At 33.0% G+C, this 25,231-nt stretch overlaps 1 protein-coding gene across 1 annotated transcript in view; it reads left to right on the top strand.

Moving 5' to 3' along the window:
- Myo81F (unconventional myosin 81F) overlaps window positions 1-25,231 on the top strand; it is a 62,107-nt gene that overhangs the window by 9,520 nt on the left and 27,356 nt on the right. Inside the window, exon 2 of the mRNA XM_013315457.1 lies at window positions 12,316-12,377. The gene's annotated coding sequence lies outside the window, so the exon portion shown is untranslated. The remainder of the gene's footprint in view (window positions 1-12,315; window positions 12,378-25,231) is intronic.

The raw sequence follows: 25,231 nt of genomic DNA, 5'->3' as shown, positions 1-25,231 counted from the left end.
ACAAATATGAATTTATATTTGAATTAAGAACCATATGTTTATGTTTTAAAAATAATCCATCATGGATTCACAACAGTATAAATTTCGACTTAACACCTTTTTCTTTTGCTGCTGCCTTCATGCTGTATATGTTCCCCCATATTACTCAGACTGAAAGAGTCTCGAATGATCCAATAAATTCAAATGTTAGTGCATATCACATATTCTATTAAATCTTATATCTTATTTAACATTGTAAAAAGGCGATGGATACTAATGTCTTTTTAAGGTATGCGTTCCTCGACCCACATAAAAATTCTTCACGCCACATTACGATTAGTATGTGCCTTGTTATGTACATTACACATTTGTTCATCTGACCTAACAGTTACTCCGTTTTTGGATGCATTATACTACTAATATTTGTGACATCAGTTAAATTTACTGGAGATAATCTATATATTCTCTAACTATGTAATCTTCTCACCATTTTATATTTTCGCAAATTGATTTTTAAACGTAACACATTTTTCACTTGTTCCCTCCCTAAGCGCTCTTTCTAGTTTTAGACATTATTAGTTAGACTCATATAGAGCGAATAGCTCGCTTTGATTACCAAGTCAAGTGTCAGATTGATTAGTGAGGGGACATAAGCGTTGATATTTTAATAAGGCTAGTGTTGCGCCGATACGCCGACAGTGTCGGATTTTCTTCCTATCATTACCTAATGGTAACTTTAGCTCATTAATGCTTTACTTGTAAACAAAACGTTCTGTTATTTTTCTCGCAAAGTTCACTAAAAGTACTAAACGAAGTCTGTATCCGGCAATATAGTTACAACTCTTACGAGATACCTTAAGTGTAACCCTTCGTCTGATGGGTTGCACTTGTCTGTTAAAACTCCTCACGGTTCCTCGTAATCGTATCCCCCGCTTTCAGCAGGTGTCGGGCTTCATACGAAATGTTTTTTTAAACATTAACAACGTGTAAGTATTTTGTCGGCAACTGTACTTTTACGTTGCGAGATAAATTGCAAGATAATACGACGTCCAATTTTATACAATTTTAAGATTTAAGATGATTTTTTTGTCGGAAGAAGACTGAAGATGACACTATACATAGCAAGGCATATATTGGTACTCGAAAGATGTGGAAGTGTGTGGAGTTGTCTGAACGTCCTGTTTACTTTATATATAGATGTACATATTTTACAGAATTTCGATATAACCACACTCATATTATAATTGCGGATGTTAAGTTTTTAATTCCACGCGGACGGACTCATGGGCGACAGCTAGTTGCCTGTAAAAAATAACATATAATTTCATTTAAAACGTTAAACTCATATTGCTTAAATAATAATTTAAGCAAGCCGATTTACAAATAAATCGCAAACACGTGTCGGGGTCATTGCCCCCATCAGCTCGGAAGCGAAGCACCCCACGGCGCCAGCACTTGTCTCTTCGTTCAACACATTGTACGTGCTACGGCTAATTGGTGTTTCGTCTGCGAACATCGTTCTCTACTAATTTATAGTTTGTAATTTTATATTCGTAAACAAACTTTGCGTGCCGTGAGAATAACTTAATTGCTTGTTTAGGTTTAGTACAGCTGTAATGTAACTTTGGATTTCTAACGCTGAAAAAACAATATTTTCGTCTGTTGTAAAGAAAATTTATAAGTTTTATATGATGCCAGTCCATAGCTTCTTGCTCCAGCAGTTCCAGTCTTTTGTATTCAGCTTTTATAAATTTTTCTTACTTAATCAACTGCACAATCAAATATTTCTGATGCTAATAGAACTAAGTTGAATGGTGTGAACGTACCTACGTACTAATAATTTTGTTATGAGATATATAGAAATCACATGTGAAAATAAATATTTTTATAAAGCTGACTATTATTATTATAAAACTAGCTTTCGCCAGCGACTCCGTCCGCCCGGGATTAAAAAATCGTACTTAGTATGTGCTCTTCCAGATCGTATTCTGCCATATGTATGCCAAATTTTATCGAGATTCCTTCAGCCGTTCTGTAGATACCTTCAAACAAATATCCATCCATCTAAATATTCGTATTATTAATATAAGTAAGAAGTAACGAAGACATATGTATTTATTTAATATTATAATATTAGTATAGACATGTAGCCAGAGAACTGTGAAATTCGACCTCGCTCTATCTCGTCCAATTTTCCACTTGAAAAATCACTATTTATGTTATCTGAAAACAGCCTTAAGTTACGTCCATACGACTTTAAGCCACACATCGCTTTGAAAACGACTTTTTATAAGCCATGAAACATGTTGAGTATAAATTGTTTTTAGTACTTATAGTTACTTAAGAACTATCGTTACTGATAGGTTTTGATCATAAGAAGGCTTACAGTTGGTTTCTGAGACCAAAATCTCTATATCGACATATCCCTGTCATTATTATTGACAAAAGAGAGAGAACAATGTTTTTAATGGTTTTTGATGTCAGAAAACGACAGCTAGTAATATAATTTTAGGCTTATTACACCTTTGTACTAAGATTCTTATATTATTTTATGTTAGTTAAAAGTCTTGTGTGTTACATTGCTTCTTTTTGACATTATATATAATAATTTACTACATCTATAGCTATACTAATATACAAAGAAGAAAGATTTTTATTTTTGTATGTAACTATTATAATAAACTCAAAAACTACTAGACCGATTTTAAAAAATCTTATATTTTATTCCAGCTTTCAATAGTGGTATTAATTGCCAATATGGCTTTATGCATTTTAATTGTCGAAAACCGAGAGTTGACTAGACGTGCTGTAACAGCGAAATGGGTCGCGCAGGGTGAATGCACGCAGCCTGTACTTTTGGAAAGCCGCTACGAAGGAAAAATGAGAGACGAGTAATTTGCCTGCAGTGTACTTTTGTTACTTCATCCATTCTCTGATTACTATTTAAAAACTATCGATTTATGTAACTGTAAATACCTAAAGATATTATAAAAACATATATTAAAAATACTAACACGAGTTATCTCAAAGCGTTCAATAAATAATCTAGACAAGGTTGGTAAAAATTTACATTTCTAGTTCTAAAAGGTAATATGTAAAATTTAAATGATTAAAATCCTAAATAAAGATATCACATATACATCGTAGTTGACTAAGCGACGCCCTAGGGACATTTCTCTATAGTCAAGTCTCTCCTAGGGAACATTATATTTTATTCTGCAGCATTTTGTTGCCATCGTAATTTTAAATTGCAATACAGCAACTTGGCAACCTTGAGTTTCTTGAAACATACGAATACAAATTCGTATAATAAAAAACTTATTAGTTAAAAACTTCGTAGCTATCGAATTACTCTCACCTATACTTTACAGGCGAGAGTAATATAAAATAACACCAGAATTTTTATAAAATTTTACAAAATCAACAGTATCAAATGCAAAAAACTCGTTATTAAATCCTTTAAAAAATATTTTAATTATTACTGTGTATTAAAAGTAGGAACCCTTAAAATTCATTTCAAAGGTCCCTGGTCTATGCAGATGAAGTGTAAAAATCCTTCAGTAAATGAGGTCAGTAGTTCTTCAAAGTAAGAGCCTCCCTACAAAAAATAATGCAACCCCTGAGCTTCCAATTAGTAAAGGTTGGGCCGCAGTGTACGAGTATGAAATATTAATTTTAATACGCATAAAATTACCATTTTTACTAGTACTACTATCTTACTAATATTATAAATGCGTGTGTTTAGATGGATGGATGGATGTTTGTTTGTTTAAAGGTATCTCCAGAGGGTTGTGTGGATCTCGCTGCAATTTAGCATAAATGTAGAACATAGTCTGGAAGAACACATAGGCAACTAATTAAGATTTTTAAATCCTCGCAGACAGAGTCGAGGGCGACAATTAGTGATAATAATATGACATTTTTGAAGATAGGGATACTTACATAAATTAGTATTTCGTTTATAGTAGAATACTGATATATATATGATAACTTGCCTTTTATATATTTTACTAATCCGAAATTCGGAGTACAGTATGAATTTCCATTAATACATACGTACACTCGAAAAGCATCAAGTAAATTCATTAAAGTAAGAAATTAACATTACAAAATACCCCTCTTGGTTATTCGTCCGCTAACACTTTAACCACAACAAGCACCTGCAGGCGCCTCTGAATTAAAGCAGATGCATTTCAGCATCCCACGCCGCGCCTCGCAACACAGACTTCAAACAAAAGTCGTGTGAAAATAGGTGTCGTGAATAAATCATGGCGGGTTTTATCTCCCCATGTTTCATGGTATTGAAATCCTTTGCTTTGTTAAATTCTTCTATATTCACTGTAATTACGAAAGAATCAAATAAATAGTGTTTTGATTTGAGGTTATATTTGAGTTTGATTGACTTCGATACAGACAAAAGAAAGTCTGCAAATATCTTACTAATATTATTAAATAATTTTACTAGTATTATAAATGCGAATGTTTAGATGGATGGATGAATTTTGAAGATATTTCCAAAACGGCTGTAAGTATCTCACTTAAATTTGGCATAGATGTAGCACATAGTGTGGAAGAACACATAGGCTACTAATTAAGTTTTTTTAAATTCCGCTCGGACGGAGTCGCGATCTACAGCTATACACATATTCCTAAGATTCGAAGGTACTACTTTATTATAAGTTAAGTAATTTTGTTTTAATTAGTAACTGAAAAAAGTTTTATTTCATAGTAAAATGAAAATATAAAACGTTGCTTGTATAATAAGCTGGCGTTGAAACATTTCAGCACTTGGACATTGCGATGGCAACAAAGCGCTGAAGCCTCGCCGCAAGTACATAATGAGCCGCGCAAAGTTTTCTCATCAACGCCACAATGCGCTGGATTAAATCGTTTTATGATTATACAAACTACTGAGTATAGATTTTTTAAATACTAACTATCGCATGCGGCTCCGTCTATTAATATGCCCAATGACATAAAGTTGCCATTTAAACTTTCGCATTTATTATATTAGTAAGAAGTACTTCCCTAATCCTATTATTATATTTATCTCGTTTCAATCCAACACCGTAAACATATTTTGTATAATAATAATCACACTTAATATTTCAAAAAATTAGGAATATTAGTTTTACCTTCATGTTCACCTTTGTCTAACTATCTAAACAAATGCAAAAGTAAAAGACTCTCCCATTTACCGTGATGTAGGACATGGGTTTGCGTGTCATCTACATAAACTGTTAACAGTGGCATGAAATGGTAATTGTAGGATTCCGTTACCTTTACTCAAATACTTGGAATTTTTATAACACTAATTGCTTCTCTGAAGCGAAATATTTCACGCAAAATGTCAACGCTTCCATATTATTCATCGTAAAGTAGCTGTCGCCCACGACTTCGTTCGCACGGAATTAAAAAAAATACTTAACTAGTAGCCTGTGTTCTTCTAGACTAGATATGTTCTACATCTATGCTAAATTTCAGCTAGATCTATTTATCTCTCAAACAAACATCCATCCAAACATTCGCATTTATTATATTAGAAAGATGTCTTAAAACGATCATAAAGAAAAAGATTTAAAATACAAAATTACAGTTCCCATTAAAATTTATTTAGGTAAAAAAAAATACAAAAATGTATTAGCCCAAGCAATAGTACGGATACGGAATAGAAATGCACAAATCCGGATAAAAGCCGGAAGTATGGCAGCCCTATTACCGGGTGAACGAACGATGCGCCAAAGCACTGCAAGTTTACATTTACACAGCTCTGCTTCTGTACTTTACTGTCACTGAAGTACTGTGTTAATGGACCATTCATTGCGAGCAGAAAAGACTTGTTAACGTCATTATTAAGAAAAATAAAACTCGAAAGGAAATAAGTTCATAAAAGTTTACTTCTAGTTGACAATATTGGTAGATTACAATACAGGGTGTAATTTTTTTAATAAGAAGTATAATTTAAGGATCTAATAGTTGAAGTATACAAAAATAACACCTATATTTTATGACCTCAATCCATATGGCCAACGAGCAAATATCTAAAACAAACATCGTTAATTAAAAGGAAAAAAATAAAGGAAAATTCCTGTCGAGTAAAAAAATCTATCTCTAATAGTTCAACTTTTATCAACAAAAAATTCCATCTCGTATAGCAATAAATATACAAATAATAATGAGTTAATTATAAATCAATAATCAGGCGTGTAAATTGAGCACAAAATGATTGAATAAATATTCTCCACACGTACCAAGTCACCTACTCACAAACCATTTGCATACGAAAACCGTTCATCGGCATCTAATTAGTTTGTTTTGTATAACGAAGTAACGCAAATAAGCGATTTGATAGACATCATTTGACCATGGACAAAAGGACTAAGCAAAGAGTCGTACTAAATTCGGACACTTTTCAAGGGGACTGAGTGAAAGATAACAATCACGCATTTGCATAATATCATTTTAACACTTATCTTACTAATATCATAAATATGTTTGGATGGATGGATGTTTGTTTGTTTATAGGTATCTCCAGAAGGGCTAAACAGATCCCGTTGAAATTTGGTATAGATGTAGAACATAGTCTAGAAGAACACATAAGCTACTAATTATGTTTTTTAAGTTCTGCGCGCACGGAGTCGCGGGTGAAAGGTAGTATGAAAATAAAACTTCCTTATGAATGTATACAGATCCGAAAATTTACATACATAAAACTTTTAGCAACCATCTCACTGTCCCCTTTTTTGACAGGGAGTAAAGCGCTTGAATGGTCCTGTCTCTTAAAAGTCAAAGTAGACACCACTTGTTGTTAGATGATTAATTATTTAACGCCTCACTGATTTAGAACGTTAATTAAATCTTACCGTGGATTAATTGAGTTTGAAACATTCGACGAATAGAAAATATTTATTATTTCTGTATCGCGTATTAACATAATTTTACTTGAATTTAAAATTAACTTTTGTGGTTTCATGATTACAAAGTTCAATTTGGTTATAAAGTATAAAGTAAGTATAAAGATCCAAATGAGGAAGGAAAATATATCTAGTATACACGATGCTGTAGAAAGTTAAAAAATAACACCCTGTATATAATGCATATTTGCATAGCACCTAACTTATGTATCCCATACTAGATACACCTAAGAGGTTTACTCTGAGCGCACTTGACACCAGACAACCTCGTGACCCGACAAACTACTCCAAAAAACAAATACGGGATATTAGGATCAACTTTAAAATCTTATTTAATATGAAATATTTCGTTATATTATTTGGTCAACAACGAATACAAACCATTATGCCAAACTAGCAGTCGCTTGCGACTCCGTCCACGCGGAATTGAAATAAATACTTAATGAGTAGTCTATGCGTTCTCCCAGACTATGTTCTACATATTTGCCATTCTAACAAACGTCCATAGATCAAAACATTCGCATTTATATTATAAAAAAGTGAGGTATGATTGTGTAAAGTTGCGGTTAGTGTGGTCGAGGATAGCGAGCAAGAGTGACAGCTGCTTATTACCGCTACTCTAATGACTGAATCAGATATATTGTGGTTACCACGTTGCTGTGAAAGACTACTCAGCGACTATGTCTTCATTGACGATCAATTACTACATTCCAAACAGTAATATCAGCTCCTTTTACATAAACATATCTATATTTCTGGTTATTCACAGCGGACTGCCAGGCTAGACAAAATGCATACGCTAGGAAGCGATTACATATCGAACTTCGAACATGTATGGAACTGATGCGCGACAATCACGTTACTTATCGAAAGTTATTGTCAGTTCTATATATTTTTGAAGGTCGTAATGGAGTCGCTTCTTAGCGAATGCATTTTGTATAACATTACAGTTTCATACGTTTTGAAGTTCGTTATGAAATCACTTTAGAGCCTTTTGCTTCGCTGGGCAGTGAAAATTCACAGTGGCTTAGAAGAATATAATTAGCTGTATCTCTTACTCTAGAAAACTCGATAAAATTATAATATATTTTCTAACAAATACCACTTTATTACCATTCTTTAAATTACCGTAGTAGCGATGGTTCAATATAAAAAGGCCGAATGCAGAGACACAGTTCGCGTGACTGCACGCCATGCAAATACTGAGCGCACCTATCTATGCACTTAAAAATTATGCAAGCCATTTTCATCGTTACGTAAATGATATAAAAGCTATAATAGCGTACACTTGTGATGAGATATGATGTAATTATATTGCTCACTGTAAGAGTACTCACCTCGTAATTACATAGAATTGTGCTAACATTTACATCTTTTTTTTCTATTGAGCTTAGTTTTTCATTAGGTTGAATGTACTTGTAAAACTTTCCAAAGAAAATACGGATAAAAACTACAACTCTAAGTCTTTATTGCGGATGAACAAATAATTTTAATACTGAACTATACCTCGTTTCGATCCTATGCTTAAATTAAGAAAACAGATGAACGTCTAATTCCCTAAACAGCGGACTTTATGTATATCATACAATTGTGATAACTTTAATCTACAGTGAAGTCAAATAATGTTATCTTACTTATAAATGCGAATATTTAGATGGATGGATGGTTGAATGTTTGAAGGTATCTCCAGAAGGGCTAAACGTAAAACATAGTCTGGAAGGAAACATAGGCTACTTAATATCTTTTTAATTCCACGCGAACGGAGTTACGGGCGCTCGCTAGTGTTGCATACAAACATTTTGGACATAGCTTTATCAATGAGTTTTCCTATAGCATAAATACTTCTTTCGACTGGAACAGGATACGTTGATCAAAAATCGTTTAGTTAAACAACTAATTCATTGTACCCCGTAATTCGATATTGTTGTGTAAAATGTATTTATACTCACTATTCCTGGCGACCGGTGACTCATTAAGCTTCCATTGGGGAAGTAGTCATTAAAAACTGTGCAGCAATGAGCAATTTCCGCTGGACAACTCCCTTGGTACAGGAGAAAGTAGAACGAACTGCACGAGCCAATGTCTGAAATCTAACGTTGACATGGTTATGTTAGGACATAAGCTTAATGCCTTGTCAAAGCATCTTAGCTATCAGTACAAATTATTAATATAAATATAAAGAAATAATTTGTATGTTAATCGAATACAATCAAAAACTTCTAAACCTGATAAATTTATCGTATTACGTATTACAAATGCGAAAAAAGTTTAGACGCATGGATTTTTGTTACAATGATCTCGATGAAATTTGGACATATAGAATATAGTCTGGAAGAATACATAGGCTACTAATAGTTTTTTTTTAATTCCGCGCGGAAAAAGTCGCGGGCAACACCTAATTGCTAATACAGAGAGAAATATTTATATAAATATTAACGAATAAACTTTCCTAAATATTATTATAAAATATTGACTAATTTATAATATCTTTCAGTGTGAAGTCAATACAAGCCGAAAATTTTGCATCAAATGAATAATAAAATACCGATCCCCTCATTAAAGTAGCTCTGTTTCCTGACAACTGATGATGCTTTACAGATCCTTACAAGACACAAAGCAAGCCTTGATTGAAATGAAACTTGCGACGCCATCTTTGCTGACTTACATTTCTTTGTGTGATCATAATTTATATTATATTAGAACTATTTCATTCTTTTTTATATTTGCGTAGGAGTAGAAGTTGTATAAGCTACTGATTTTTATTCTAGAAATTATTCTATTTCCTATCCTATCAATAAAAAACCAAACATTAGTGTAGAATGGTTTAAATACAATATTATCTTTACTATGATACTTTTCAATCCACGCATCTTTCTTTAAAAAAGCAAAACAAAGTTAAAAAAAAATCCGTTAAAATAAACTGCACGGCCTCATGGACCCTCCCTTCTAATTATCTAATTAATTCTCTCCCCTACGTTACTGAAATGCGCAGCAATAAGTTGCAATTCCTTTGACGTTTAGGGAGCCACCCTTTTTACGTACTTACGCGTTAAAAGTGTTTTTATATGGAAACATCAAAAATGCTGAACATGAATGAAAAACAGACGAACTCACGCTTACTGTAACAAAATACAATATACTCGTATAAGGATTGGAATGATTGACTGACAACTGTATCATGTCACAAAGCTTTTTGCATCAACCACGATCAATTGGGGTATACAGTTTATTGATTTATTTTCGATTAGTAAAGTAGTAATTTCATGCGTTTATTTTATTATACACTAGCAACTCCGTCCGCGCGGAATTAAAAAAATAACTTAATTAGCGACCTATATGTTCTTCTATACTATGTTCCATATGAATGCGAAATTTCACCGCTATCCGTTCAGCCGTTCTGGATATACCTTCAAACAAACATCCATCCATCTAAACATTCGCATTTATAATATTAGTAAGATATTGATAAAAATATTACATTAATATAATCAAATTTAATTAAAAGAAAACTTTTATATTCACATGTTTTTTCAAGACGAATTACACAATACCCAAGGTTTTTCATTTCGAAACGCCAACTACTCCTATTAACAATACTGCAGACATATTAAAATGTACTTTGCGTTATTAAATTCTGCGTCTACATTACAACATTCGTTTTATCTTTAATATTCATAACACAAACACCAGAGTTCAGGAACCTCGTCCGAAAAATAAACCGCGTCGAATGCGTTGTGCCGCGGCCATTTTCCGGTGCGCGCGTCGCAAAGGAACTGTCGCCCACAAAATTATAATTTTTTCGCTTAACAACTGTGTAATGAATTTTTAATATGCGCATTTCATCCGCTTGTGTGGTTACGTGTGACCGTTGGATGTTTGTTAAACTTTCTCTCTGAATATTGTTTTGTGAAATTTCTATTTAAAAAATAAAAACTTGTACAAAGATTTCCGATTAATAGCTCTTAACCTATTACATAACAGACGCATACAAAAATAGACAATTTATGATAACAAGTTTTGGCTTACTCTTTTTATTTCTAGGTGCTAGATTCCCAAGGGAAGTTATATAATGTTCAAGTAAAGCTGGGTAACTAACAAATAAATAAGTTATTTGACAAATAAGTTTCGAGTAGCTTATTCAGGACTTACAATGACTTCGTAAAACAGAGTCTAATACTAGCCGTATTTTTTCTACCATATTTATGTATTATATGATCCATAACTCTTTACCAATAAAATATCCCATTTCCTGTGTAAAGTAAAAATCAACACTGTAGGAAATTGCATTCGAACTTAGGCATCTCAAGCAAAGACAGGGTGACCACAATTTTCTACTCAAATACACACACATATTTAATATAAATATAATTTTCAGAGAATTTCAAAATATAAATTATCGATTATTACGTGTATCAAGCGAGGAAATAGTAATGATTTATCTTGAATTTTAACTATAGTATTGTAGTAATCATCTATGTTGATTTTTATAAAAAGGATGGCTATAATTATGGTACTACAGAGGTGAAGACTAAACTTTAATCGTATATCTGTCCTGTGTTTACATATAACATGGTGTCTGTAGCGAACATCGAGTTAAATTCAATATTTGATATCACCTGTAAGCACGGTTAGAGTATTTCCGCCGGCGTACGACCTCAATTTATTCCCATTTGGATCATCGGATTTAAACTAGATCTACAACTGTATATAGATTTATATTTACAATATATCTTACTGTTGCAATCGAGTTTCCACTGACGTAACATCTTTAAATAAACAGATTGTTATTTCTATTTTACATAGTCAATGTAACCTGTGCCAAATTGTTTTTTCTTTTGTCTTTACAGTGAAAACCCACGATTGTACAAAACTAAGCTAATATCGACAACGTAAGGACTAATCGTGAGTTTCTGAGAGAAAATTCCAGCTTAAATATATAAAATTATCTATTACTTTTCAAAGATGATTGGCACGACGATATGTTTTATCCAGATTTTAGTGTCAGAAACTCACATTTACACAGGAGTATTAAACTATCAGTGAATAAGAATAATTAAATAAATAACAAAATACGACTTCGATTTCATTTATTTAAACTAAGTCGTAAACGTCGATTAACATCCAAATAACAGAAGCATTGTATTTCTCTCTCGCTTTGTATTCTCTTTCGGATATCCTGTACTAAGCCACGATCCAAAAGAGCGATCCGCCGAACTGAAACCTTTTTTTACCCCCTTACCTACACTGAATTGGACCACTTTTGAATGGAATTTCCATTTGCAGTTTTTAAATAAAGCTTTTTAGCATTCTTTTTTAAATTCTTTTATACCTTGATAGTGGTTTATTTAATAGGAATTTGTTGTCTATTTGGAGGTTTGAAAGTTACTTAACGTCTTTTATAAAGTTACTTTTTTGTTTTCAGATTTCACAAACATGAGGCAACCATAAAAGAAGTTTTAACAATCGAAGGATAACATAAATAAGGTAAGTCTTGTTTCATATTTCTTTTCTGATTAAAAAAATAATTAATAATAAAAAAAATCTACCTAAAACACTTCATTGCTTTTAACTCAATTACTATAAACGGCAGAAATGAAATGCCGTTTTTAAATAACTCCAGAATATACTGCTTTAAGTCTCATTTTAATCAAAGAAACGCATAAAACAAGAAGCCAAGTTCTATCCTGATGACTTACGCGGTAATAAATTGTGTTGGCTTTGGCAAAGTTTGCAGACTATAAGGTAATTGTAATTGAACAAACAAAACAGTAATCCAAAACACGAGGGGAATCATGTATGTTTTCCTCTCGCGCACAAGTTTAAATAAGTTTCAAAATGTTACAAAGACACAAAATTTCCGTAAAAAAATGTTACATGTTTGTTTAATATAATTAGAATAATACTAGCACACGCCCTCGACTCCGTCCGCGCGGTAGTATAAAAAGCTTAGTAAGTAGCCTATGTGTTCTTTCAGACTGTGCTCTACACCTGTGTCAAATTTCAACAAGATCTGTTTAGCGGTTATGGATATACTTTTCAACAAACATCCAATCATCTAAACATTCACATTTATAATATTATATAGTATACAAAACGTAGATGTAGTCCACAGGACAAATTTTCCTCATCTATTTGCATATACAGTGCATATTGACTGATATTATCTTCAGTGCAAATTCATCAAACATAGGACTTCATATTCCTTGTACAATAACAATATTGTTTTGCACACTGTTTTTGTTGATTTTCTTTTTTTTTCCACAGTTCGTAAACCAAACTAGCTATTTAACTTTCGTATTGATAGATTGTAAAGTTCACAAAACAAAGGATATTGTACACCGGGCAAGGTTCGTTAATGTATCAGCTGAGTAACATCGCATGATCAGCAGCTAAGGTCCGCTGTACACGGGATGGGTTCAAACAGTCGACAGCAGTAGCTTCAAGCAGTAGACGTGCTGAATGTCAACTGTTGAAAGCTATCCGGATAAAGCCGGACATAGGTAGGATTTTTGAATGCGTGTCCAGCCAAAATAAACGGTGTTCGGGTTGTGCGACTTTTTAAACTTCGCACCTATTAATACTGAGGCAAAATCCTCAACAATATAGGGTGTCCGGCAAAAGTAGCTGGTCTGACCGGCTATTAGGTTTAGAGACCTGGCCACCCTACGTGTATAGCAGATCCTTGCCTAAAGGACACCGTGGAGCGGCCTCCGTTTACAATAGACAATGGCCTGATTGTCATTCCTGGCTGGAGTCGCCTGCGGAAATGTATGCGTGTCGTCTTGTGTTGCACTATGCTAATGATAAGGCTGCCACAACTAAGAGGTTTTATTGATAAACAATGGATCTATATTAATTTTATATCATAATTAAGTTTTAATTAAAATACATTACCAATAGAAAAAGTTTGACTTATATGACTAAGAATTTAATTTGATTTATTTATACAGTTAATTAAATTTGCTTTTTCCTTTATACACATTAAATATAATATTGGCATGTAAAAAAATAACTTGAACATTTAACAAACCTTCGCAATTTCTTAAACTCTGTAACTCAACCATAGTTACAATTTTTAAATATTTTGAAAATGTATGATTTTTCGATACGAAATAAAAATTGAACTACATGTAATCGACATTTCACAAATTAAATCTTTAAAGTCAAACATTTACAAAAATCGACAACCCTATACTGTAGTGGTGCAAGGCGCTATGAGTGCACGGGCGAGGCGCGGCTTGGCACCGAGTAGAGGGCGCGCCGATAGCACCGCACAGGAATCGTTTCCGTTCTACTGAATCCGACTATACTTAAACTTGAATCACTTTTGGTATAATAATAACTAGCGGCTGCCTGCGACTTCTACATGGTTAATTCTTTTTAATTAGTAGCCCTATGTGTTCTTCCAGACTATATTCTACATATAATATAAGCCAATTTCTGGAGTTCTGGAGCAGTTCTGGAGATATCTTTTACCAAACACCATTTATAATCTAATGACTGACCATTATTATTGAATGACTATATGTTTAAGATCTTATATGTAGTCTACATTTTTTTCAGATAATCGTTATACTGTTAGTAAATAAAATAAATTCGTATATATAATGTTAGTAAAACATTATATATACGAATGGATGGATGGATGTTTGTTTGTTTGAGGGTCTCCAGAATGGCAGAACGGATCTCGGTTAAATTTGGCATACTTAAAGAACATAGTTTGGAAGAAAACATACTTATATTATTATTTTTTAATTCCGCACGGACAGAGTCGCGGGCGACACCTAGTCACCTATAAATTAGCTTTCAATACGTATCTATCGTGAAGAGCTATCGTGGAGCGCTTGAACGTTCACGACCTATATCCTGACACTTGATTACTTGCACAGCGCTGGATATTAGTTCAGTAGTTGCTGGATTGCAAATCAGTTTGTCTATGGATTCTACGGACATAGCAAAATCTATTAAAACTCTAAGTAAAAGACATGGCAACACTAATCTAATTATTAGTTGGCTTTTTTATAAAAACTGTAACCTATTTATTTGTTGGGAAATTATGTATATCTGCCTACACTTCTTATAAAGTCTAAGTTGACTTAACTGTTTTCCGCAGGCTGTTCCCATGAATAAAATAATTGGGTTACATCAACAATGCGACCCAATTAGCTAAGCCAGACCGGGTAAGGAGCGAGCGAGGCGTTGACAGAATAATAGCTGGGAGGGCACTTGGGTCCATTTTTATTGTTTACACCGCAACTTAAGTCCGCTCACAAGAGCTTTAAAGATAAAAATATCTCACCGCTGTATTCCATACAATGCTTTGTACTTATTAGATTTAACATGCGAATTTTACTGTAATGTAAGTGTGAAAGTGAAGTGTATTTCTATTCCTCCTCTTTCCTCTCCATTAAATGTAGGCAAGATATCTACATCAGGGCACCGGTTACTTTGAGGGTTCCGTACCTCATAGGAAAAAACCGGAACCCTTATAGGATCACTTTGTTGTCCATCCATCCGTCTGTCAAGACCCTTTTTTTAAGTTTTGTACACAGTCCAACGTTTGTGACATTACATAAAAATGCAGCGATGTACAGGTGAGCTTGACTCTAAAAGAGTTCTCTTGCAGTTAATATACAGATATTTTACTAAAATCTAGGCGACAAATGAGACTATTATTCAACAAAGGAGATTTTATTCTAGTGCATTATAGGTCAAAGTTCAACGGGTATCTAGAGCGGCCGCGCCGCAGTTCAGGTGTGACCTAATTTCAGGATCTAGCAATTTCGCAGCATCGCTCAGTCACCCAATACCGGGATTCCATTTCCTGTGCTAGAACGAATATACCGTACATTATTATTCGAATACATTTTTCTATTATTATTTCTAACCAGTACCACTAAAACTATGTTAAAGATAATCTTACTACTTTATTTCTTACTAATATTATAAATGCGAATGTTTAGATGGATGGATGGATGTTTGTTTGAAGGTATCTCCAGAACGGCTGCTGCGGCTCCAGATCTTGCTGAAATTTGGCACAGACGTAGAACTTAGTCTGGAAGAAGACATAGGCTACTAATTTAGTTTTTTTTTAATTGCGCGTCTACCGAGTCGCATGCGACATATAGTTCTTTATACAAAGTAGTATTAAAAGATTATGAGTAACTCTTAACCTTATAAAACAATGTAATATAGATATAGATGATATTCCATCGGTAGAAAATTGTTATAATTACTTAAGAGTTATATTAGGTATCCTAGATATTTCTCTTTAGCACCAGTGCGTTCCACTAGTCATCCCAAAGCCAGTGGTACTAGCGAATTTCTACCAAGGAGGTTTTAGTGGTTACTCTTATAACGCTATTCCCCCAGGAGCAAGACATCTTTGCTAAGATTTCCTTCCATATATAAAAGAAACAGATATTTCTTTTCAGTCCAAAATTCTATACAATAAATGCTATCGACATATTTACGTCTTAAATTATAATAAGCGGCTAAAAATAAAATTTTACATTATAAAAATAATTCAACCATACTTAAACAGTTATTAACAAGTGCAACCGTTTCATGTCCGTACTATTGACCCTAGAATTGGCATTAAAATTATTAATACACCGTTATCGATGAACGGCCATAAATCTTACGTCTGGTACAGTTCTTGGGGCTCTGATACATTTCCAATATAACATTATAGAACTCTGCAACTTATCAAACAAGTTTAGGGTTCTGCACACTTTTTATTAATTTATATTCCTTTATATCGTCCCCGCGAATAAAAAAAAATAGCTTATGAGTTCTTTCAGACCGTGTTTTATTATATGTATATGCCGAATTTCGTCGGGACTACCTTCAAACAGACATCCATTCATCCATCCATCCACGTAAACATTCGCATTTAAAATATTAGTAAAATAAATATTTGCTAACATCTAAATTATATTACTTTTTATCATTACCTTTTTTAAAAATTAAATACTTTTATTATGAATTTTATAAGTATAGCCGCAATCAAAACCCATTATAAAATGTATGAATATTTGTATGGAGAAAATTATTTTTTGTTGTTCGTGAAAATGTAATTTACTCTCCCTAAATATGTTAATAAATAATATCAGGCTTTAAAAATATTCGTCTATACCGAACCCTAAATGAAATAATGTTCCTACTTGCGCATACTTTTTTTTTTCTAGCATACGACGCTAATAGCAGAGCGAGTAGATTTATCGCCCATGAATGTAACATTTAAATAAGCTCTCGAAACCATAAATTGATCATCTCCAAGCAAATTGCTTTACGGTTATTTTTAAGCATTTAAACTGCTATATTTGTTTAGGAGTGGACATAGATAGAGAAAGTTATTAAAAAAAATTAATTCCAAACGCTCCGGTGAGTTGTTTGTATTCTAATAATATGTTACTTACTTTTTAATTTAAAAAAACCTGGCAATATAAATCGTCATATGAAATAGAATAAAAGAAAAAAAGTTTGTCTTTTTTTCGAAAAAAAAAATTAAAACTAAACAACTGCCAGTAATATTTAATACACTACTTTGTGTTTACGTTTTCTTGGTTTTCCGACATACGCATTGCTTTTAAAAGCTTTTCTAGTACGTAATGCATGTATCGTATTCTGCAAGCGATCACACAACGCGGCAATTTTTTCACGGCAAAAACACATGTTTTCATAAGTCGTATTGTATTTTAAAAAACAAAGATAATATGTGTTTGTAACAAACATATTATAGCCATGGTTGTATATAAATGATGTAACTAATAAATCAATTAATAAAAGTCCACCGAAAATAATTAATTTTATAAAAAAAAATTGACCTGTCATATTACGCGAATGAATGCGTTTATCCTTTAGCAGTTTGAAAGGACGATTATGCGGGATAAGTGTCTGCTAGAAGTGTTTTGTTTACACTTACCCCTTTCTCAAACCCTCCGTTGTCAAATGTCAAGCGGCGCGACGGCGAAATGAACGCATGATGAATATAAAACAATACAAACGAACTGGTGAAGGAATCAGTGTTTTTTTTATTAGATTTAAGTTAATGGCTTTTTGTTAGACTGGACCTTTTTAATTATTTTATTCATTTAAATATTTCCCTTAGTTTAGTTAACTATTACTAATACACTTTGTCAAAAGAGTTTATATATTCGAATTTATTAAACAAGTATAGAATAAACTAACCGTGGGATTCTGAGATCTAAATCTCTTTTTAAATTATCAATCAATAAATCATCATCCCTGTCATTAACAATGCATATGTTTTAAACAAAGATTTTGGATTCGGAAACCCACGGAGAGTCATAATTAATAATAAACTGCGGTTTGAATTTCACAAGCTAGCTAGACGCTTTATATGGCCACACTTCTGCACCAACCTGTGTCTGGTAATTTCGATATAGTTAACGTACTGCAACTAAAGCTAATGATATTTTCAAGTATGCCTTTATGGAACATACTCTCGTCTATGTTGACAACCCAGGTGACATTGCCAAAGTACATAGAGTAGGCAAACGTATAATAATTGTTAAATTTTGTTAATTTCAGTCGTTATATTCTTGTAAAGTTATAAATTGCGTATGTCTATGGGCACCGGTCACTTCACTATTTCAGCGATTTGCAGGTGGCCGCTCGCTCGTTTGCCATCTTATGATATAAACAAAATGTGGACAGAAATTTATCTGATTTAACTTAGAACGCTAATTAGTTATAAAAATTAAAAATTTTTAAATGAACACTTCTGTACAAATATATTTGTATGCAGTCGTCTTTCTCATTCTGTAGAAAAAAATTATACAAATGTTTCGTCAGTGAAAACTAACAGCAAGACATTTATTACGTGATGAAATAATAACATATAACAGTATAACATTTTACAGTTTTGTGTATAATCTATGGTTAAAACATCGACTCTATATTCAAGGAGGTTTATTTATTACGGGAAGTAACTAATGTGTTATCAGATTTGTGATATCACGCATTAATCACGCTTTATGATACATGGATGAGTAATCTGACCATATTCTGTCATAACCAGAGATGTTACGTCTCACTTGAAATAAGATGAAAATTAGTATTATAAAATGTATTATAATATTTTGAAACTTTAAACAGAAAACTTTTAATGGATTAAAGCGGCTAGTAAACGATTTTTTGTCCACTTTTCCTTGTTTGTTAAGTTACTAGTTACTAGTTAGTTAAGACAAAAGGATTGCTAGTAATTGGCAAAAACAACTACAGTTTTTTTTTAAAGTTATGAAGTAAAGTTAAAACTTTTTTTTATTTGACTCCAGTGAACTTTGATGCAGTAACCCCCTAGTTGTCCACAGCATTTCATGTCCTTTGTCGTATCGCACTAGTGAATACACACCTTAAGCTTGTATTGAACCGCATTTCCCTTACGTCGACTTAACTAGGGTTGTATCTTTTCGATAAAGGTGAGTGCCTCCTTTCGGCTTTTGTTTTTTGAGTGGTGGCTCGTGATTCCCTTCTATATGTCTCAAATCGTGCACAACGAGGAGTTCCACAAGGCTTAGTCTTAGTACTATACTACAGGATAAGAAGAATACAGGAATACGGAGTGAATAAGGTTTAATAAAATTGCAATAATCCCATTATCAGACTTAATTTTTTTTTATAAAATGTTACCTTATTTGTAAGTTTACTAATATTTCTTTTACAATTCCAAATAAGCTCTAAGCTTGTGCTAGGATATGGTTTACGACAGTAGTCGAATGGCGGGCTTCGAACCCCCAGCCTCGTGATCGGAAATCAGTACTCTTAACCATTAGGCTATTGACGCTTAGCTTAATCATAAGGTGAGGCCAAATTGAATTTATTATACATTTAGCAGTTGTCCGTGACTTCGTCGGCGCGGAATTAAAAAAAAGCAAGTAATAAATGTAGTCTTTATAACATGTAGATAGTGTAGCTTCCTAACAATGAAAGAACTTTTCAAATGGTTTCAGTTTCGGGGCTTATTCAATCCAAACGAACAATCAAATCTTCCCTTTTTATAATATTAGTATCGATAATTTTAAAAACTTTTTTGCAAATATTAGCACTAAACACTTACGACGTGGAGTCAAGGGTTAAATGCTTTATTCAATCTGCGGACGCTCTCATTTGTTTCCATCCGTTGATTGCATACCAACAAATTATATTATTGTCATGAAACGAACCATTTTGAACCCTATCACAATGTAATAACGTTCAATTATCACGAAAATATATCTTTGTTAGAATCCATCTAAGATATAGGATACGATGATGTGGGAAGCTACTTACAATGACAGATACGTGTATTTTTCTAGGCCACTTGACAATTTCGTGAATTAATATAAATTAAGGTCATGCAATTTGTTAGCGCAAATTTTGTGTACTGGCCAATGTTTGAATAATTTACTATGTAATATAAATGCTTTACTATTAAAAAAATTTTATAGTAAAATACTTATAAGATTGATTTGCAGCAAATCAGAGGAGCGTCCGTTAAGCATGGTCAGTGTTAAAGTCCGCACGAATTAATTCTATTTCTGACACGTAAATATATAATTTTAGACATTATTAGTTAGAATCCTTAAGCGCGAATGGCGCGCTTTCGTTACCAAGTCAAGTGTCAGATTGATTAGTGAGGGGACATATAAACGTTGACATTTTAATAAAGCTAGTGTTGCGCTGAAACACCGACACAGTGTCGGATTTCCTTCCTAACAGTACCTACTACTATGTCACCGTTGTTTCTTAAAGGTTATATTTGTTACAACAGCCATTTTAATAAAAAAAAACTAAAAGCCAACGAAAGTTTTAGTGCTTTTAAAATAGTAGACAATACAAAAATGAGCATGTTTTATAACCAGCAGTCAAAAGTTCGATATAACAAAAAGGATGGCATGCGTCGCTTTTGCTAAAAATTTACTCAGTTGACCGAGTTCACATCGCAAACTGCGATTTGTGTGTAACAATAGCGTGAAAATACCTGAAAAATATAGTGAATTTTTCATGAAAACCTCAATTGTCAATTCACACTAAAATGGAGCTTTTTAAGTACAATTTTAGTTGCCCATAAAAAAGCGTGTAACTAAAAAAACTCTGTCATATTTAGTGATAGATACAGTCGCAACTTACTTGAAATAGATTTATTTACATCTTTGTCACATCATGTATAAAATTAAAGTTCCTTTTTTGTGTAAGATCTATAAAATCGCGAACTTGGTATAGCAACATTTTAACGAAAAAGTGATCCTAGAAGGGTTCCGTTTTTTTCTTTCGGAGTACGAAACCCAAAAGAACAATTATTGTGAACATTTGTGTCCGTCTCTCTATCTTCAAGTCAGCGTTTGTTTCGAGCAATCTTCAAAACGGCTGTACCGATTTTGACGCGACTTTTACTGGAAGGTTGGTGATATGCGCGGTAAAATGCCTACTTTTTTAAAACCCCGCACTGCCATAGTCACTGGCGACCGATAGTACTTAATAAAGGAATAAACTTCTCAATTTATTATTAACTGTGTTTAAATTACACGTCAATTACCACTAAATACAACAAAAATCTTCTAACACTACCTAAAACGGTTTAAGAATCACCTGACGCGATTGAATACACAACACATTAGTATCAAAGTGATTGTTCTCATTATGGTCTAACAGATACCTTTTTTGCAGTAACGTGCCCTTGTTATATTGTGTTAGCCTTCCTGTTATGCAGTGCCCTTACTTGTAAGTGCAAGTTTGACGTCATGTTACTTTTTTACAGGCAGATTAGTATAAGACACATATATTAAAAAATTAAATTAAGTAAGACGATAAAGCCAAGCGATTATGCTAGTTATTAAACGTATTAATTGTCGACATTACTTCACCGATTCGTTTGTAATTTTTGTGGAATCGAGCCTTAAGATCCTTCACTATTTGTGGGTCTACAAGACATGAATGATATGATAATATAAAGATTATTTTATTAACTTGCTTTATATTTGGTCAGCACGAAGTTAAAAATGTTCATATATCAAAATGTTCTATTTGTGGGCCACCAGTTTTGAAGTTACCTCCCGCGGTACGTCCGCTCTGTTAGGAATAAATCACTGTTATCTAATTGCCTCGTAAAAACACTTGTAGGTGGAAGGAAATTTATCTCTTGTAGGTACACTATACTTTCTGGATTACTACGGATATTTGTGACGCTACATTGAAACAGGAATTATTTTGTCATAGGACAATATGTTCATATTCCCTTAATACATTCAGTGCCACTAATTCGTTTGGCGAGTTTCATACCAAAAAATAATTGTCGAATGAAACTTGTTAATTCCATCTCCAGTAAACTTAAGAATAATATGTTTATTTTTTTATTTTAACAGTCATGCCAGTAAAGTAAAGGATGTCTTGCAAAGACATGCTTTGTCTATTAATGGGTTTTAGGAAACACAAAGAAAAGACATCGTATTAATAATATCTGTCGGAAACACTCATTAGTCAAGTAAGGGCGGCATTTCAAATATATTGTGACTTCCTTCAAAAAGCAACTAAATAAACTAATATTAAAATCAAACTTTGAAAGGATGGATATATTCATGTTGGTTGCCCCGTAACTCCATACAAATTGTACGGATGTGTATATTTGGAGTATATAGATTACAGTTTGAATTAACCCGATAGCTAATAACTCAATTATTTTTATTTCACGCAGATGAAATTGCGATAGCTATTTAAAATAATCACAAAAATTACTAACTGTCGTCCGCGACTCCGTCCGCGCAGAGTTAAAAAGAAACACTTGGATAAGTAGCTTATGTGTTCTTCCAGACTATGTTCTACATCTGTGCCAAATTGCATCGAAATTCGTTGAGCCGTTCCGGAGAAACCTTCAAACAAACATCCATCCATCCATCTTAACATTTGCATTTATAATATTAGCAAGAGTAAGCTGTGTTGCACTAAAATCTTCCTTTATACCTGCACTGTTCGAGACAGTATAGTTATTTTTTATAACGCTATTGAAAATAACAAGGTCCAGTCATTCTTGTTAGTGAGATCATGACAATATAGTCTACTTTAAAGCAGTATAATATATTGAATTTATAATAGAACAGCTTCAAAACATGCGGTGTAAGTTACTGCTTTCAATAACGACTAATTGAATCACTATATTATTAGATAAAATCTTAATATCGTATGCTTTTTAGCCTTTCACACAAATACCATTAAATTAGACTTTAAAAAAACTTGAATCGCACATAGAAACATATAATCCTGGCATGAGCATGGCCCTAAAGTACAAAAAATATTAACGCGAGCTCCAATCCTTTTTGCAACATCTTGACTAAGCTTGTAAAAATAATATGTACTTACAAGGCACAAACAACTTTATTTATTACAGTAAATTGTCTCTTAAACAGCTTCCTTATAACATTTATGTACGGGAAGTTGATTATTAAGTATCTATTTATATATAAGAATCCAATAATCGGTTACACGTAGATTGTTCGTTAAAAAAACTATTGATTTATTGCATTACTACTATCTAAGACCATACAAGATAAACTAGTCCTATTTCTATCATATACAAGCTGTCGCCCGACCTCGTCCGTGTGAATTTAAAAAAGAATTTAGTACCGTATACAACCTTCCAGACTATATTCTATTTCTCTGCCAAGTTTGATCTACATCCGTTGAGATGTTTTACAAAGACCTTTTAACAAACAACTATGCATCCATCCATCCAAACATTGGCATTTATAATATTAGTAAGATTTTAAGTATTCTTAGCAAAATTTCTCTTTAATTAAAAACACATCGTTCGTAATCCTATTATTAAGATATCGAACTCTGGTCATATGAAGCTCAATATGGTAGCTATGGTCAAAAAGAGATCATTTTATAGTGTTGAAATATAGTTTAAATCATAAAGGATCCTAATGTATCGATTTTAATCGACTCGACTTTAGTCAACTCGATTTTAACCGACTCGACTTTAGTTGATGCCGTTTGATTTATGTCGAAGTTCATTTCCATAAATATATCACCAAAGCTGGTAAGATAATTATTTACTCACGCTACGGAAAACTTCCGCCTTCATTTAATCAATGTTAACGAGATACTGATTATTAACTTCTATCTTAACTATAGTTTACATTAACTATTTATTTATAGATATATTATCGATAGGTATCTATTTATAGATAGACCAAAAGCCTAAATAACAGAGTCTGTTGAATTAAAGTACTGTTTCACTGTGTTTTACAAATTAGTCTGTACCTCCTAACTTAACCTGCATGATTTTTTAAATTTTTTACTCGATTTTGTTAACATATTTTACTTTAAATCTTATCCATGAATCCGTATAAATATACGAGTATGTATCATGTATTCACTCTCAGTTTATACCGATCTTTTTATTATATAATTTTATGCACTGTATGCAAACTTACAGACTGCACTAAAGGTAATCTAGGACATCGTTCCACTGAGCCCGGGGCTGTGATATGGAACTAATGCCAATATAACCACATGTCAGCAACTAGGCTAACTTGATCAAACGTTTCACGGTGCACGCTTATACAAGTAAATTTTTTACAAAAAATATGATTTTTTTTATTTCCGCGCAATACTTTGCTCTTGTTGGAAGACAAAATTATTAGGAACTGATAACGTAGCCATTTCTCTTAATATTTTTTTTATTTAATTTTATTTTTTCTTATAACACCTTGACAACCTATTAATTTCTCAAAATCGCACATAAAAAACACAAAGGCAGAGAACAACACCCAACACTATAATCACGAAAGAATTCTAACCAGCATTCAGGTTGATCCAAAATTAGCGGTTGTAGACGAATTCGCGCCAAATATGGCGAATAAAACGCTTCATCATCGCGTTTGTTTGAGAGGCGCGCCCCTACGTGATCGTGATACTGTTCTTGTGACGTCACGGACACCGCAATTCAAAGCACGCGCATGCTAATGAGCACTTCCGTACAATTATTGCGCACTCTTTACTGTTATTGTTCGTGCTATTTTCAAATTTGACACTGCCCATTCATTTTTAGTTGGCTTCCTAATATGGAGCCTTGGTTAAACCGTACATACGAATTCCGCACCCTTTTAAAAGCCGGTTCTCAATAAATAACAATCGCTTGTCGTTTTTTCTAAACTCAATAACTAATAAGACACGTCTTTAATTTAAAAGTAATCCATTTTAGAGTTTATTACTTCGATCTTTCTACACGTAATCTGTTTGAACCTTTGTAAAAGCTGTCATGGTCGTGTTTTTGCAAATTATATGACGCTAGGTTCTTCGTTTATAATTAACTATGATTTATTATTATGACA

The sequence above is a fragment of the Papilio xuthus genome, unplaced genomic scaffold (genome assembly GCF_000836235.2).
Source record: "Papilio xuthus unplaced genomic scaffold, Pxut_1.1 DF826961.1, whole genome shotgun sequence".
NCBI lineage: Eukaryota > Metazoa > Arthropoda > Insecta > Lepidoptera > Papilionidae > Papilio > Papilio xuthus.
The sequence above is the reverse complement of the archived record's forward strand: the minus strand, read 5'-3'. Positions and strand labels throughout refer to the sequence as shown.